Source organism: Lagopus leucura, unplaced genomic scaffold (assembly GCF_019238085.1).
Source record: "Lagopus leucura isolate 7727_CA_CO unplaced genomic scaffold, USGS_WTPT01 Super-Scaffold_100004, whole genome shotgun sequence".
NCBI classification, from domain to species: Eukaryota; Metazoa; Chordata; class Aves; order Galliformes; family Phasianidae; genus Lagopus; species Lagopus leucura.
This window is the reverse complement of record NW_024962264.1, coordinates 56,439,174-56,457,717: the sequence shown is the minus strand read 5'-3', so window position 1 is coordinate 56,457,717 and position 18,544 is coordinate 56,439,174. Positions and strand designations below refer to the sequence as shown.

At 37.2% G+C, this 18,544-nt stretch overlaps 1 long non-coding RNA gene across 2 annotated transcripts in view; it reads right to left on the bottom strand.

Annotated features, from left to right (window-relative positions):
* The window catches only part of LOC122180119, a 99,450-nt gene that overhangs the window by 37,654 nt on the left and 43,252 nt on the right, over positions 1–18,544 (bottom strand). The window contains exon 3 of one of the 2 annotated variants that reach the window (XR_006178924.1): positions 15,410–15,626. The exons of the other annotated variant lie outside the window; for it this stretch is intronic. This is a non-coding gene — a long non-coding RNA (uncharacterized LOC122180119). The remainder of the gene's footprint in view (positions 1–15,409; positions 15,627–18,544) is intronic. 2 annotated transcript variants of the gene reach the window in all.

Below are 18,544 nucleotides of genomic sequence, written 5' to 3'. Positions count from 1 at the left end.
ATTATTTAAAAGGAACTAGCATTTACTATTGCTGCTCAAACTTCAGCAAACCCAAAAGTAGAGTAGCTTTAATATAGATTGCATGAACTATCAAATTTCTGATAGGTGAGCAAAGGAAAAAACAGAGAAATCAGGTTATGACTTTGAAATTACTTGGTATAGAAAAGAAACTGCAATGAATCAAAACATTAATAACTGAGTTAATTTGTAGACATTGAGGATACTTGGAAGAAGATTTCATTTCTGATACAGCTTTCCTTTCTCACATGTGCCTTTTAAAGTTATCTTACTCAAAATGCAAAACACTTTACTCGTTATATTTAAATTTATCTCCTCTAGAATGATTTTAAATTGCATATTAGCTTGGACTGAAAAATGCATATCTAAGTTCTGAACCACCATACAGATCTAATTTTACGTTTGAATTGCATTTCCCAAAAGTCCGGGAGTGTTAAGTTCTAAGATATTAGTGCTAGCATATCCCCAGCCTTTTCACACCAGGGAATTCTAGGAAAAAATTCCCAGCTGTGTTAGCGTTGCTTCAGCTGTGTCAGCAGGAGCTTGATGATTTGATCATCTTTCCAGTTTTAATACAGAAGTGAACTGTGTGAATCCATACTCATTAAAATGTTCTTTTCAAGTACAAATCTAAATGCCTTTATGATTAGTAGGTATTCAAATGCCTTCATTAAAACGACCTACACCTCCATATATTTTGCCAGACAATCCAGACAATTTTGTAAGGAAATATCATTGTTTTCCTCATGAGACTGTTATTTTTATGACTTCACATTTTGCCACTTGGTTCCATCTCGGAGGTGGAGGAGTCATCATCTCTGGAGATGTTTAAGAAACTGGAGATGATGCATTGAGGAGATGGTTAGTTAGCATGGTAGGGATGGGTTGGTGGTTGGGCTAGGTAGGTGATCTTAGTGGTTTTTTCCAACCTTAATGATTCTATCATCTTTCTCTATGATGCATGGTTTCTTTTTCAAGAAGTGTTCATTGTAAGAGCTCTTGGGAACAAAGAATTACCAGAGATTATATAAGTAACGGAGAATCAAGACCTATGTGTCTATAATTTCCTGAACCCTCCAGGCAATACAGGAAGAAGAGGAGATATTTGGCTTTTTTTAAACTGTGACAAGGGAGATTTAGGTTAGATATTAGGAGGAAGTTTTTCACACAGAGGGTGGTAACGCACTGGAACAGGTTGCCCAAGGAGGCTGTGGATGCCCCATCCCTGGAGGCATTCAAGAGCATGTGGCTCTGGGCAGCCTGGTCTGGTGGCTGGTGACCCTGCACATTGCTATGGGGGGTTGAAACTGGATGATCAATGTGGTCTTTTTCAACTCAGGCCATTCTATGATTCTATAACTTTTTGGCGTCTTTTTCTCCATAAAAATCAGAAAACCAAGAACTATTAAAAACATTGGTGATGGCTAATTTTTAGCCACCTCTGAAGACTGTATTCTAACACATCTGAAACAGTGATATCAGTGCTTTAATCTTTTTTCACAATTTTCTCACACCCAAATCCAGTGATATAAACTGTACCTGAAAACACTTTATAGAATGAAATAATGCAGGCTCACACCTGCTTTCTTTTTAACCCAGCCTCACTGTGCAGCTTTACAGCAAGAAAACAAGAAGGAAAAACCATTATCTGAAGTATAGTTTCCCAAACTACACTGAGTGAATCAAATGGAAGAGTCAAGAAAGATGACTCTAAAGTTCAGGAACTTCAAGGAAAAAGGCTCTGTTCTGGTGTTGCTCTGCAATCACAGGAAGCTAAGAAGTCTTGACATGGACCTGATCTATTCACTGCTGGAAATCTCTCTGTTCAGCACTGAGTAATGTGGGCTTTGGCAAAGCAACAGCCATTTGTTGTAACAGCCTTGTGGTAATACCATTCTGCACCATGATAACATAGCCTGTGAAGATGGCCCTGGAAAAACAGAAGCCAGTGCCTATGTGCCCCATTTTACTCTAAATCTAATATTTCATCCTCTCACTGTGTGAGCACACAGAGGCTCTGACTGACAAAGCAGCAAAATTGAATTAAATATCAAGTAAGCAGACGGTGTGGCAGATTAGGGAAGCATTTTTGTTCACAATAGTCTTTCCTCAGGTCTTTAATTCCAAGAATATGTTCATTCTTTTCCTCCATGTTTCTCTTAATTTCTCTTAATGTATGTAGTCATGTATCCAAATAAAATACAATCAGCTTGGAGAGGCAAATGCATCAGAGGATAGTAAACTAATTGGAGACTCAAGGGAATATGTGCCTGTTGCTTTTGCTGTTAGCTCGCTCTGCAATTTTGAGAAAGATGCTGCTTACACACTTTGTCCATCTTCAAAATACTCGAAGAAATGTCTTCCTTAAATGTGAGTAGTTCCATAAACTGCAGTGAAACATCTTGAAGTTAAATGTGTTTGCTGGAGGGTATGGGTCTTGTGATGATTGCTAAATGCTTGTATTGTTTATTTCTTCATTTAGCTAGTGCAAATTGTTGTACCCTTAATAAGGCAACAAATAAATTAAAAAAAAAGAAATCCATATCTAAGACTTAACAAACTTACAATTTCTAACTTTTACAACCATTCTTTTCATGCTAGCAAAGTGACATGGGTAGGGGCTTTTTTTAGGTCTAATGGGCATATCCAAGCTTCTGCCAAACATACTACATGCCAGATGAACTACTGCCAGATTATAAACTTCGAAGTACTTGTTATCCAGAGGAATAAAAGAGTTTGCTCTCAGACTACAATTTCAATTTTATAACAGCTTTGTTGCTGCCTCACAGAGTAGCTTCACTGGTAGAAGAGCACCTTCTGTTGCTCTTCTGTTGAAATCTCAGAGATGGATCCAAAAGTCCCTGATTACGTAAAGGTTGCAATTTGACCTCAGATGGCTCTGGACAAGATCAATGTTCAGTTCTGGATTGAAAACCAGGGTTTTGATAGGAAGGTGCCACGTTCAGGAGCACAGGGAACAAGCCATGATTTGATCTGGCAAAAAAAAGGAGGAGAAATGCAGTCTTCTGTGATTATGTGAATTTGAATTTAATTAGATATATAAAGTGTAATGAAAAAGGACAATATCTTGTTTGGACTTGGGCCAGCATGGGAAAAATTTAAGAACATGCAAGACTCCAGACACTTTCTCTCCTTCCTAGAGACATATTTATGAATCAAGATCATAAAGCATTCAGACAGCCACTAACAATCAATGATAAACATGAATGTAGGACTCAAATAGTCTGCCTGAAGAAGTAAATTTGAAAAGAATATCCTATAAAATATATTTAGTTCAGTACTGTAGTTCAAAATGCAGTATATTTCAGGTCAGTCTCAAATTATTTTCAGAAAAGACAAAAAAAAGTAAAATATTTTATGTTCAACAATTTCTTTTACATGCAACCTCATATGTTTTAGTCAACTTAAAAAATAAAATAAAAGTCAACAACCATTCTGAGCTTTTAAAGCCATTCTTGAAAAGAGTTTTGAAAGAAAAATTGAAATGTTTGAATGGTCAGATGTATTGATTGTTTAGTTTTTGTATTTTCTAAAGTGTTTCCTGTTATATACCTTACAGATAAAAACAGACCCGATTTTACAAAAGCTTCCACAATTCTTAAATTTTCAATGAAAAAATATTTTGAAAAGGTATTATATCCTATGCCACTGAGAAACGTCAGTATACACGACTGTCATGGAATCTACATAATCGGTTTCACTTCAAATCACTTTTTCATAAAGTAGGCCTCTTTAAGAAACATTTTCAGGAGGTATTCACCGACGAATATATCTGCTTTAAGCTATATTTTTATCTCTATCTATCCTCAGGATGACTCTTCTTTCCTAAAGTACACAGTCTCCTATGGTACATACTATTCTTCATATATGTAAAGACTGTATCAATTCTATTGTTTCAGAAGTCACAAGTTAGATGGGAGATACTGCTTTGATACTACTCCCCTGTGTGATTTGAAGCAAATCAGCCTGCAGTGCTGCTTTTCTGCTTACAATGGCAGTTCTTTGAGAAGAAATTGTCTTTCACATAGTATTTATATATCGCTTCTCAGCTGAGACCTCCAGATGCTACTACAACACAGAGATTAAATAGCAGTGCTATCTGTTCAATAATGAATCCTGAAAGCATGCCAATGAGGCATCCATTTGGGATGAGAAGACTAACCAGAGAGATTAAATAAATTTCCCAAGGTCATATGGTTCACTATTGCCAGAGTGAGGTTCACAAGTGCAAGAGACTTGCATACAGAGCAAGGGTGCATTGGAAGACTTCGCTTAGCCTTGCAGTCTTTATGCTGGAGTAACACACTATTGCTGTGTCATATCAGTTATCTGAAGATGTTGACAACTTCAGGACAAATGGAATCTAGCAGTGACCTGAGAAGAACACATGCAGAATTGGGCCTCCACCACTCTACAAATGCAAAACTAGACTACAAATACAGAGAAAGCAGTATCATAAGCTACTTCTATACTAATATACATGCTAGGGAGCATTCTTGGGCACCAGGCATAAGTTGTGTAATTCCTGAACAGCCCCAGCTGTTCCTGGCCAGGGCTCACCAGCAGTCTCCCAAAAGGTTCTTGACCAAGGCTCATGAGCTGTCAGGAGTCCGGAGTCCTTCCCAGTTCAGTTTGCCTACTGGCAAGTACCCAGCTCTGGAGAACAAGAGGTGTGTAAGGACACATACCACTGAGCCAATTGAGCTCAGTGACAGAGATCTGTCCCAGGCATGATAAATCACAGATAAATCTTCTTATTCATCCACTAGCACTAAGAAAAACTACTGAACTCAGTCTTGCATTTATAATACTTTAAAATTCGGGCCATATTTGCTTTCAAAAATCTTTCCTTTTAGTCTGATTGGGCTGATTGGAGAATTGCTACTCCATCTCTCTCCAGCTGACCTTCAATGGCTCTCAAAGATCTCTCACAACCAAAATAGAGGTACTTGCACCTCAAGGCCAGACCTGGCTGTCCTGCTAACTGTGCATGGTAGTGCACGGTAGTAAATCGAGCTGGCCTTTGTTGCAAAATACTTCTCCAAGTGAATGCTTGTGCATGCTCTGGCCGCTGCCAACCGCAGGCAGTTGCTTGGCAACATCAGCAACTTCAATATTCACTCACTGAGGGTTAGGTAATCAGCTCACCAATGGGTCTCTAGCCAGTTAATTTCCTTTGCCATTTGCAGCAGAGGATAAAGGGAATCTGTAGAATCTTAGCGATATTTCTAAACAACTGCCTGAAGACATTCTTTTGTTACAAATTGAATTCCTCTGTTTCATCTGACAGGTCCTTTAACCCTAGTCAGTGCTTTTGAGTTTGGGAATAATATACCTGAGGAGCTGCTGCTTCTATTTGCACATCAACACACCAGGCAGTGCACTATCTTGTAATCGGGGGCTACATGCCTGATGTTGCACGGGATGTTGCAAACTCCAGCCAGTATTTTCTGGACAAAGACAAGCAGTGCAAACTGAACTGTGCTAAAGGATAAGTAACAATCCTATTTTCTGACTGTATTGATGATATTGTTGGGAAGAGTGACACTTTGAGATTTACATGACATCTTCATCTAATAAACGAATGAGAGTCCCCCCCAACACACCTCTTTTCATAGAGAAGAATTAGCACTATTGGATCCATTCCTTCTTCATTCCTTTCGATGAAATGAACTAATAATTTTGATAAAATGAACTAATTGATCACCCTGCAACCATTTAAAAAAAAAAAAAAATAATAATAATAAAAAGCTCAAAGGCATGCAGAGTGCTCTGTTATCTCTCGATGTAGGTTTACATAGGAAAGTGTAATTATGTCATGAGTGGGATTTTGTGTGTGACGCTAATATTGGATAATTCAGTCCACTTATGACACACTGATACGCACACACAGGTGGAAAGCTTCCTAAAAAGGAAGGAAACCAAATGAAGGAGCAACAGAGAGGAACAACTACATATAACCATCTAGCCCGAGTTACTCTTGCTCTCTTCATAAGTCAGTGGATAAGATGAATGGCATGCCCTAAAGTGAAAGAGCCTGTCTCTCATTCCTGGCCACAGAGGGAGGCTAAATGAGGACTTCAGGCTGCACACCTAACCTTGAACAGCTAACATTAGCCAAGCTGAATTCTATCCAAATTTCTGTAGGCAACATATCAATCTTTGTTGTGCCAAACTAGTTTTTTTCAGAGGTCAGTAGACAGAGTAAAACTTTCTGAGATATCTGCTGCCTGTGTCTGATTTCACAACTCCAGCATAAACAGATATCAGGAGGTTTGAGGAACGGTATATTTCAATTGGGTCAAATGGATCAACATGTGTGACCTGCTGTAAAACGTGCGCTCTGCTCAGACACTGGGTCTTAAGTATTTGAATAATACATATGAACTTAAGAACTGCTGTAATGAGTCAAATTAAAAGTCCATTGATTCATGTTCCCTCTTTCTAGCAGTGGCAAAGTGCAGGTGTCTAGGAAAATGATGCAACAATATGACACAGTTATAATGTCTGACAGCTAGAAGTTTAAGATGGCTTTTTCTTCCAGGACTTTTTTTTTTTTAATAATACCACTAGATCTTCTCAAAAGCCATTTGGGATTTCCCCATTTTGGGTGCTACACAGATTAATGAGAGAAAAAATGCTCATGGATTCTAATAGAAAAGGTGGTGAATTCCTAGCAGAAGTTGTGCCCATCCTGCAGTGTGCAGACAGAGTAAGCTCTACTGCATTGGATCTGTGGGCACGAGAGTGGCAGGGCTTCATTTAATTATCTGATTTCCCATACAAGGTGATTGACAGCAGAACAGAGACAGAGAGTGTTAGATCCACAACAATGAGGAATGCTGCTGGAGATGTAAATGTCCACATGGTCATTACTAAGAGCACTGTGCAGTACACCCACCTGCCAATGACTGCCTTCATCTTATCAGGTATGTGGTCTGATTTTTGGGGGATCATTCGTGGAGTCAGGAGTTGGACTTGATGATCATTATGGGTCCCCTCCAACTCAGGATATTCTATGTTTCTATGATTTCTGTCTACTATTTGATTAAAAAAAAAATTTGAGGATGCAAGTTGCTCTGTAAATGTCAGTTATTATTAATACTAACATAAATATGCAATTGTGAAAGCTGTTTATTATTCAAACTAATCACAAGAAGAATGTACTGCCCAGGATTTCACTAGCTGTGCTGAACACTGCCTGCCACATAAACCAGAGCACTAACACAAGCATGAAAAGCTGTGGTGAAGAAAAGAACGCACCACCTTCAAATATTGATTCTGGAGCACGTGTTGCCAGCACAGCATTTCTTTCCTGATGTTCAAGGAGCATAATTCAAGTCCTGAGACGTGCTAAACTTGAAAGGTGTAGCTATTTCTGAATGAAGGGTACTTCAGAGCTCTGAAGTCTTTGATACGCTCTTACTACAACTCAGAGCAGGAAGACAGTGTGCCCCTAACAGTGCAATGTGTATCTAGAGAGATTTGTAAAAGAAACAAGTTTCACAGACGGCCCCAGTAGTGCATGACTGAGCATCATTGCTTGTAGGAGATGAAGGGAAATGTCAAGCCCCGTCAGAGCTTTGCTTATGAGGATGGACAGCAACCTGTGTCTGTGCAGCCCAGCAGAAATGAAGTGTCATTTAAATCAGTTACATACAGAAATGAGCAATGCTGTCAGTAGCTACTTCCTATCTTTCAAGTACCCCACCACATTCAGAAACCAAGAACCAGCTTTGATAGTGGATTTACAGCCACAGTTTCTAATTGCTTCCCAAGCACCCACAGATGCATTCAAATTTGTGTCACATAAAACATCTCCTGGAGAGTACAAGGGTTCAAACATATTAGTTAGATTCACTGGGATGGCAAATGGAATTTATAATATTTTTAATTTATTAGACTCAATTTCTGGCAGAAAAAAAAAATATTGCTAGGCAGGACTTTACTTGAAATTATAAGGATAGAAAAGGAAAATTATTCCTTACAGAAGCAAGAGAAAGGCATAAGGAAGAGGATAGAGAGATGAAGATGACAGGGCATTCTTATTGGTTGAACACTTTTCACTGACATAATAAATGGCATTTATTTTTTGCATTTGCATTTGAAATGAAACTCAATAGGCAATGTCAAGTGTCATGATCCATAGGCATCCCTAGAAATCTATAAACAAATGAAGATAACAGATTCACTGCAGAATTTTCTTTAATTTTTCTGAGTTTTGTTTTATGAACAACCTCTTTTAACATTATTTTTAGCATGGAGTTGTACCGTTATTGAAATGTGAGAAGGTTTGGCAGTTGAAGTATTTTGTTTTGGGAAATTTTTACATTCACTGTCTAGCGTTGATGGAAAGGCCCTTTTTGTTTTTTTTTTCTTTCTGGAGAAGTTGTCACCTATTTCCACTTCAATAAAATAATGCAGCCTTTTTACAGATTAAAAAAAATAATAAAAAAAAAAGAAAAATTGAACTAATTTTTTTAGTTAGTAACTTCAAGATCTTTTCAATAAAATGGAAACAAACATATTTTTGCTAGCAATTTTTTCCCCAGTGAAGTGGTTTTACATAACCAAGCTTTGGAAAAACTTTTCTGATGACAAAGCCATTCCTGAGCTGGGTTTGGAACTAGCAGTATTATTTAATATTAAAATATGACATAATTAATGCAACACTTACAGAAATGAAAGTGAACTATTAATTTCACTTGCACAGAGACAAATCATGTACATTCACACACACAGCACTGTTCAAAATAGTAGAATCAAGCATACCTTTCAGAAACAAAGGGTATGCTGATATAGCTATAAAGTGATACTGTAGTCATGTATCAGTTGTATATTCAGATCTACTGTTCTCCATCAAGACTTGCAAATGAAGATGATATAAATATTTTTACACTTGGGAATCTCTCCATGTGCTTTAGGCATGTTACTCTGTTACTTTTGGCATGTTACATGTAAGCACTAAGTAGTAAGAATCACAAAAATCAGCAGAAAGAAAACTGCTGTTTCACACATCATGCTGAGTAGGCAATTTTTGAATGGAGACAAGTTATGGAAACTCACTGCTCCTCAAAAAATCATGTCTAGAAAGACATGCAAAACTTCCAGACTCCTGCTCACATTCTAAGTTTCTAATATATCTTGTTAATTAAATGACTTGAAAAATTCAAGTAAATTAAATATTTGATAACTGAGAGGTCATAGATGCATTCACCTGCCTTCAGAAGAATATTGACAAATGGCTGGATGAAAATTAAGTTGATAGGTTCCAAAGTGAAAAAAAACCTAAAACCAACAAAAACTTTGTCAGCTGCAAGGGTAAAGTACTTTGGAGACTTGCAATGCACTCATATGCACAAACAATAAAATGTTTCTTGATGATAGTCTGCCTCACAGTTCATTTGCCTGAAAAACTCTTGGCAGCCATCTGGATCAGGTTTAAATAAAATGTAATACTAAGCCCCTAATCTGACAGTGATAAGCTGGTGACAATGATTATTCATGAGTTTACAAGGAGAGTAGACCTTGAGAGGCAGATGTGAGTGCTTTCTTTCAGGCCCAATTTCAATGCTTTGAATGTATTGGAACCACTTCAAAACATAAGGTTTGTTTTATTTAAAGGAAAAAAATGCTACTATAATTAGTTTGACATGTAATTGCTTCCTAATTGTCAGAAGTTCCACTAAAATAAAAAAAAAATTCCCAAGTCCTGCTGCACATGCACCCTCACAAAATATACATTGTTTCTTTTAAATTGATGGTCTAACATTAACGAAACAGCTTGGCTATGTTTCAGAGGGCAACTGTTCCGAAGTAGGGGGATTAAATTTTACCTTTTTATTAAAATAGAAAACTTTGATAAGGTGTTTCAGGAGCACTTAACTTTGACTGAACTTCACTCTCATAAATTAATAATCTTCAAGACTTGGCCAATGTAAAAAGCCCTTTAATCCTCATGAGCCTAATGCAAAATCTGTTCAGTTCAACAGGCAGTTTTTTCCATTGACTTTTTTGCCCTTTGGATCAAACTCTGGGTTTCCTTAGGTTAAGATGGAAATTAGGAAATGGATTCCATAGGAAGTACTCTAATTTCACCTGTTCTAAGTAAAGTTTTGCCTTTCTTTGTGTAAAGTTTAATAAAAACATGTGGTATAGATAGGAAGGAATCATTTAGTGTCATCATGTGCAGGAGAAAACAGCTCATTCATCCTTGCTAATCTATCATCTACATCTAGTATCTTCACAATGAAGTTCTAGAACTGTTCCACATTTCTATTGCACAGCCACAGAAGCCGTGTCATTCTGTATACATCAATCACAGGCTTCTGCAAGATAGTACAGCGCTTTCTTTTTTCCACTCCTCAAAAAGAGAACTTTCAATTGCTTCTGAAAATGGAGATAGAAGGAAAACTCCAGCCCAAGACCAATTGCAACATCTGCAGACTCTCCCGTTTGATCTGACTGCATGGATCCTATGCATCCTTTGCACAAGCTTTATTCTCCATGGTACAAAGAGTAAGGAAACTCATGGATAATTCAAGAGGCAGTGGTCCATGGGAGCAATTTTTACTAAACAAAGAGAGGGAACATTCATACGGGTTAGGGAAACCCTCAAAGAAGAAAATGTCTACTCAGAATAGAAGCCATGCACACAGTTACCTAACTCCAAGCATCAGCTCTGGTTACTTTTATTTGCAGTATAAAGGCATCCAGATGATCCAATTAAGAACAGAGGACCACAGCTTCACATACTGCTCTAATATACAGAAAGTTACTCCCTGCCCAAAGATCTTCAAGAAACTCCAGGCCTAGACTGATGCTCACTGTAAAGATAAGGTAATCAGTTTACTGTCATCCAACTGGGTTAGGATAATCCCTTGTACAATCAAAATGACCCCTGCTGCCATCTTCTCCATACCTCTCAGCTATGCTGACCCTTCCTTAGCTTCTTTTAAGTCTCCTTTCTCCCCTCTTTCTGCTTTTTTTTTTTTTTTTCCCCCCCCCCCTTAGGACCCAGAGATAAGAGGCAAGAGCTAAGATGAAAATTCAGAGTCATCAAACATATTCAAGGATATTTTCTCAACTGTTTGCAGAAGTGAGAACAAAGGGTTACAAAATCTAAGGCAAATAATGCTCTCTTGGGCTCTAGGAAATGATGGGAATGTGTCTGGATTCAGGCTGGATGCTTTCCTCTAGCAGAGGAAATTATTGTCACACCATGTGGCCAGAAGTAAATACTCTTCTCATTGGAGCTAATGAGAGATAACAGCCCTTTTGGCCTCCCTAGCAAGTCCTCACATAGAGTGGAATTACTTCTTCCTCTCTATCACCACAGGATTTGGGTTGAGCATTCAGTTTTAATCTTACTCTGATGCATGAGATTTGTAGAAGTTCTGCCCTGAGCACTCTGAATATTAGCAACACTAATGAAATTACTCTGGAACTGTTATTTTTCACCTTGGTGTTTCACCTGACCACCTTCTTGTGTTGCTGATCTGCATTGCAGCACTTCCCTTTGCTCCCAAGGACAGAGACTTTGCAGTTATAAGCCTAATCATGAATGGCCTGAAGGCTCAGGCAAGCCAGAATCAGCAGGGCACTGACCTTTAACACTCTGGGAAAGAGAGAAGCCAAAAGTAATCTTCAAACCAAGCTTGCTTCTTTAATACAAATAGATGGTTGGGAAATTATGCAAGGCTGCTACGGGAGCTTAGTTAACTCTAACTAGAACCCTCCTCCGAGAAACTCCTCTTCTCCATAGCTTGCCACAAACTTGGAAGCCAGTTTGAGAGGATTTCAGCTGGAACCAGTATTCAGAGAAAGCTGGCTTCAAGACTACCAACACACAGATGAAATCATAGTATTAAGACTGATGAAGTTGAATCAAGATTTATGTGTACAAGTCAGGATGGGCACCTTGCTATACCTACATGACATCTCTCACTTTCATAGACCTCTTCCAGGAGTAAGTAAATTTGTCATTTCACCAGAGAACAGTAGCTGTTTTTCTTCGTTAAAGATAATTTTGACTTCAGTCTTATAGTCTTTTTGGATCTATTCCTTTGCATTCTGCAAGGATCCAAGTCATAGGCAACCAAGGAAGGTAAGCAGCTGAGAGAGAAACTGCCCAATTAGACTTCAGAATTGTTGTAGTACTTTTTTTTTTTTTAAAAAAAAGGCAATGCATAAATATCAGGATTAAAAATAAATGAAGAACATGATCCAGAATGAGATGACAGTGAGAATGGAAAGAAAAAAAATACTACAGCTATCAGAGCTTTACATCCAATGTAGAAGATTATTTATCTGCATACTTCAGCTTATCTAGAATTTTATGTAAGTAATTAGAGAAATTCCCTAAAGCAGAAATAGAGACTCTCCTCAGAGAAGAGACCCTGTCTGTCAACTGCAGTATGTGTCACAGGGCATGCAGCTCTCCCATTATTTAGCCCTAAGTACCTTAAGCCCTAAGCACTGTAGCGCTTTGCAGGAAAGCAGACCTGGTCTAAACAGTATAGCTTACTCCTACAGATACTCAAGCCACTGTTATGCTCTGCCTTGATTTGGTCACAAATCCTCTAGAACAGAGATCTGTGTTCTGCTCAAGCATATGACATCATCTCCCTCAGCTCAGAACCATACTTCCAAGGCTGAATACACTGCAGGGTCACTCTGTGGACATCAGGGAACACTCATGAACAAAAGTAGATCTTGCTGCAGGTAATTAAACAAATCACACTTTTTTTTCCCCATACAGACCCACAGTTGGAAATCAGAGTTTTGGAACTGGTCTCACAGAATTCACATTGGTAAAGCAGTTGTAAATCCCTGAGTTGGAAGGTTGACAAATAGCAGATTCTAATCTATTCTAATTCAATAGAGAAAAAGGACAGCCCTGGTAGACCAATTTCTGTAAAGTGCTGTTAATTCCTGTTGCTTCTTTAAAATGACAGATGACTACTAATCCTTGCTATAATATTTATCTAGAAGATACTAGGATGAAGGTTTCTGCTTGTAACCAACCCCCGATGGCTACAATGCATCCACATTGGAGGAAAAAAAAAAAAAAAAAAAAAAACAAAAAATTATATAATGCAGTTTTGGGTGTGTGCCCCCCCCCAAGGGGCCCCTATAATAAAAAAAATTTTTTTAAAAAAAAAAAAAAAAAAAAGAGCATCAAGTTACATGATGCAGTTATGGGTCTGTGCACCCCCAGAAGGGTCCCAGTACTTACTAAAATTCTTGTTAAAAAAAAAAAAAAAAATGAGAAAAATAGATGGAAAAGAAAAAGAGAGAGAGAAAACCAAATCTTATTTTCTTGTCCTCTACTTTTAAACTGGCACAGTTCCAAGGATCAATTGGAACCAATGGAGCTGGCTATGATTAAAGAGCCCATACACACATGCGCACGCACACGCGCACACACACACACACAAAAAACAGATTACACAGTGGAAGAACAAGACCAACGACCATTTGAAATGAATTGCTTACTCAAAAGGAGCTACTTCTTGGAAGGGACATAGCTGTGCCACTTAATCAGTACTGTCAAAATAGATGTCTCTATCAGAGCCTGTTATTTATTTTGCATCAAGACAGAAATAGTACCTGGTGAAGTTTGGGAAGAAAATACAACGTCGCAAATTGCTTTTCTAGAAGTGAAGAGAGCAGATTTATGGTGGAGATTGCTCCAAAAATGCACTGCAATATAACATAGGGGGCGAAGGAAAAAAAAAAAAAGTATGTGCAATATTGCTGACTGTACTGCTGACAGGGCAGTTGTTCTGGAGGAAATAATGTTTACAGTGCATCTGAAAAAAAAAAAAAAGAACAAACTAAAAACCAACTAACCTTCTCCTGAGATATTGGTTAGAATACAAAATTCTGAACATAAAAATACAAAATAAACTTTCTTGTGGCCACAAAAACAGAGGACTGGGAAAGAAAAAAAATAAATTTAAATACAACAACAACAAGAGCTCAAAACAAACACCACGATCAACAACAACAACAACAAAAGCCAAAGAACAAAAAGAAAACAAATGAGAAAACAAAAATAATAATGAAACAAACAAAACCAAGTGAAACTTCAAAAATGAAATACTAAATTTTCACTTTTGAGTCTCAGGTCATCCATATGACTTCACATCATTAATAAAGAGCACTAGCACAGATCATCCAGAAGAGATGTTCATCCCTTTCTTGAAAACAGTTTTGTTCATTGTCTTATTTATTTTATTTTTATTTATATATCACAACCCCAATTCTTTTCTTCGCTTCTTGAGAGAGTTTTCTCCTGCATCAAGCTAAAACATCGCTTAATATCTGGTACTATTCACCAAATAATCTACCAGGAGGAAGACAGAGGTATGATTTGGTTATACTAAATCTCTATCACACTGGTCACAACCACACCCGAGAAGAAATTATTTTTGGACCCTATAATTGGAAATTATCATGAGTGAAGAATCATCAATGCAATGTATATGAAACACTTATTTTATTATGCTTCTCCCCCTCCCTCACTCTACAGGTATGTATGTCTTCAGTAAATAAAAATGTATTACCATGTTCTGTTCAGCAATGTTTTGAACTTACATTTTCCTTTTTAACAATTCAAACATTGAGTTCACCTGAAAGGAAATTGAATCAACAAGTATTCTGAACAAAGTGAAAGCTGTTTTTCTAGGAAAAAAAGGATGAGGGGTTTGATCAATTCTGGATCACTTATTAGAATCAGCATACATGTCGCATCCTTTGAATGCTGAATAGTCAAGATGCTGTTGAAAAGACTTTCACAGACAAAACAATTAAAAAAAAAAATAGTTTACCATGAAATTTTTTAACTTAGTAGTAACCAAACTGGGAATTATTAATAAATTCATGCTAAACAAAGAGACCTTTTCATAGAATCATTAAGGTTTGAAGAGATATCTAAGGACACCTAGGACAACCATCAACCCATCCCCATCATGCCCACTAACCATGAGTCTCAGTGCCACATCAACACATTTCTTGAACACCCCCACCACTATCCTGGTCAGCCTGTTCCAGTGACAACAACAACAGCAGGATTTTCACCCCTGCAAAGATGGCTTATTTTGGTGAAATGTGAAAGATCAAAGCACAGATCCTGACATAAAGTCAGAGTGGAGATCAACAGCAGTTTTTTCAAACCTAATGAGTAGATGTCAAGTGGATGGGTTCAAGGCTCTTGGTGGTGCCCAGTAACAGGGACAAAGGGCACAAACAGGAGTACTGGAAGATCCATCTGGGGAAAAACTTTACTCTGAGAGTGACAAAGCACTGGAACACGCTGCCCAGAGAGGTTATGGAGTCTTCTTCTCTGGAGATATTCAAGACCCACCTTTGTAACCTGCTGCAGAGAAGCCACTTTAGCAGAGTTGGACTAGATGATCTCCAGAGGTCCCTTTCAACTGATACAAGTCTGTGCTTCGTGTTTGTAATTTGAAACAAGGACACCTCAAGAAGTACAATCAGTCAATTTTACACAGCAGTGAACTTTCCATTTCATGTCTATTATTTGTTGCTTATTAAGTTCCAAGGGCCAGTAATTCAAAAGCCTGGGATTGAAGTATAGAAGATATTAAACTTGAGAACATATTACTGTCTTTTCTTCCCCCAGTAACCACACATTTTTTAAAAATCTACATTTTCAGATTAACAAAAAAAATTGTTTAATGATTTCAAATTATATGACCAGGTAGGGATAACTTACTGAGAATTTGTATTCACCCACCTTTCTAATTTTACCATTTATATTTTTAAATCTTTGTTTTTTTTTTTTTTTTATTTTAGATATGGACTTCTTTGAAATACTTATGTAATATAAACATGAATTAATTCACAGAAATTTATACCTTTCTTGCCAACATTTCAATTTAAGAGAGAAAATCTCTACAAGTATTTTTCACCAATGACATTAATTTGCCAGGTTTTGATATTTGTCAGCCCGTGATTCACAATATCTGTATTTCTCTGTTGTATTTCTCAAAACAGTAGATTAGATCTGGCAATACCAGCATAAATGTACTCTCCATGTTGTAAGAAAAGATTCTTATTCAGTAAAAGCTTTAGTTTCAACAGAATCTGCAGCAATTAGTTACTCAAATCATTTTCTGCCCTTCACCTTTCTCCTTTTCAACAAGGACCATGACCTTGGAAATGCATCACCTGCACATCATATAGAACAACTCAAAGAATGAGTGTCACCTAGAGATCTTTGCGTATTGTGCACAGAGAAGAAAAAAATCAAGGATAAACACTGAAAGACTGACAGAAGCAGACCATAAAAAAAAAAAAAAAAGGAACTCATGAAGAATTTATGAAATATAAATTGAAAATATTCCTTAATTCCTCATTAAGAAGTCACCACAATCAAGGTATCAATTAGAAGCAAGATTTAATTCCTAGCATGTCTTAAAGGTAGTTGGAAATCTATATTTCACAAACAGTTCTGAAATTAATTATAGTTAGGAAAAAACCTACAATCTGTATATTGTCAGGCTCATCCAGGCACATTTGCTGTTTTAAAAATTCAACCTTTATTAACTTTTTCCTTTGGTTTATAAGCGGCACAAGGCTGCAGTACACTTCTACACTTGTGAGTTTGTCTTCTGTTCATGCACGTAGACCAAAGGATCACAGGTGAAAAAAGACAGAGGACTGTAATCTAGGGACTGGCAGCACAGACAGAAAAGCAGCCATGGGGCACTTGATTCCAAGTCATCCAAGCATAGCTTGCATTTTAGCATCTGCCTGTGCTCTTAATAATTCCCAGAGACACCTCAAGCAGAGTCATGCTTTTGCTGAGGAATTCAGAAGCTTTGAGGTAAGAAGTTTGGGCTGAATGGATTTTTTCTCTTTTTTTTTTTTTTGACAAATGGGGAATAAAGCATGGAAATAAAGATTGTCACATAAGAAAATCCAATACAACTTGAAAAACAGTCTCTACAGCTCTTCTGAGAGAAGTCTTTCAGAAACAAATTGAAAAGTATCTATCTGCTTTTAGCTGAAAAACTGCTTCCACGTTGTTTGAATCTTCACGTTTCTGAAGATGGAAGTCTCTTCTAAATATCTAACATTTCTGACCATGGGAAATACTATAGGTTTAATTTTTAGAGCTTATGCCTTCTATGTGCTACCAGATTCCAGCCTTGACACCCATTGTATCTCTGTCTCATCAGTCCCTCAGGGTGAGGAGCCCTCACCCACACTTCCCTAGGTTCCCAAAATCTTCCTTTAGTTGGCTGTCTGAAAAATCACTTCCCCCCCCCAATATCTACTATGAGAATATTTATGAGTTTCAATATTGTAGAAAATTGTCAGATTTATATTTACATCAGATTAATATAAAGCTTGGTGAATAATTTTGGCTAAAATATTTAATGCGGAAAATAATTCAGTAATCAGCAAAGTGTATTAAATATGAGTATTTTGAGCACAAACTAGGCCTCCTAAAAGATGCGTTGATAGTTAAAGAAAATGAGCGTTTATATTTTCTTCATTCAAAATAGTATTTTGCTTAGAAAATTTCTAGCAGACATTTTAAAACTGTAAAAGTAACTAAATACAATTTAAACAATGAATTTTGCCATAGATCTATAAAGCAAGTAATTTGACCAAATATGAATTCTTTTACCTTAACATTTCCTTTATGCTCAGTGCAGAATCGTTCTTTCTTTACTTTTCAGAATTACCAGCAAAACAAAAGATTCACTATTTACACAGCTGCATTTCTGACATGTATGCCCCAGTGTCAGGGCTGCATTTCTTATTCCTGGCAGAGATTCCCAAGAACATTCCACTAGTTAATAGGAATAACATAGGTCAATTCAGGCTTGAGATAGGTAGGTGGTGTTTAGTGGATTTTTGACCACATTTATTAGGTCTAAATTGCTGCCTTTTTATTACTTTATCAGTTTTTCAAAACTGGGATAACATTGCAGGCAGCAGACTGCTCTTCTGTGACTTTAACAGAAAGTAGTAAAATCTAGTACTAGGAAATTCTAGTAAAAGGAGTTATGACCAGACATTTTTCTACTTCAAAAGGTTTTGTTTACTTCCTTGCCACTCTCATTAGTTTTTTTTTTTTTTTTTTTTTCCCTTCCCTTTTTAGTAGCACTGTTTTAGAAATCTTGGCCCAGTCTACTTTACCAGCATTTCACATCCTAATTTTTAGAAATGCTATGCACCAAGGTTTTGGACTGCTGTTTGCCCACAAATTTTGCTTAGTGTGCTTTGGAAAGGTACTTCAGGTTGTTTTTCCGCTTTGGAATTTACTTCTGCTGAAGCTGTGGAGTTGGCATTATTTCACTAGGCCTTAATCTTACATTAAATAAGAAACTCAAAGTTTTCTTTAGCATTTAATCAATTTCACACCAAAAATTCTCTTCCTCTTTGCATCCTCACAGCTTGCCCAAAATTTACTGTGTTTTCTCTTTTGCACCTTTTCATTTTATGTCCTCTGGAGACTAATTAT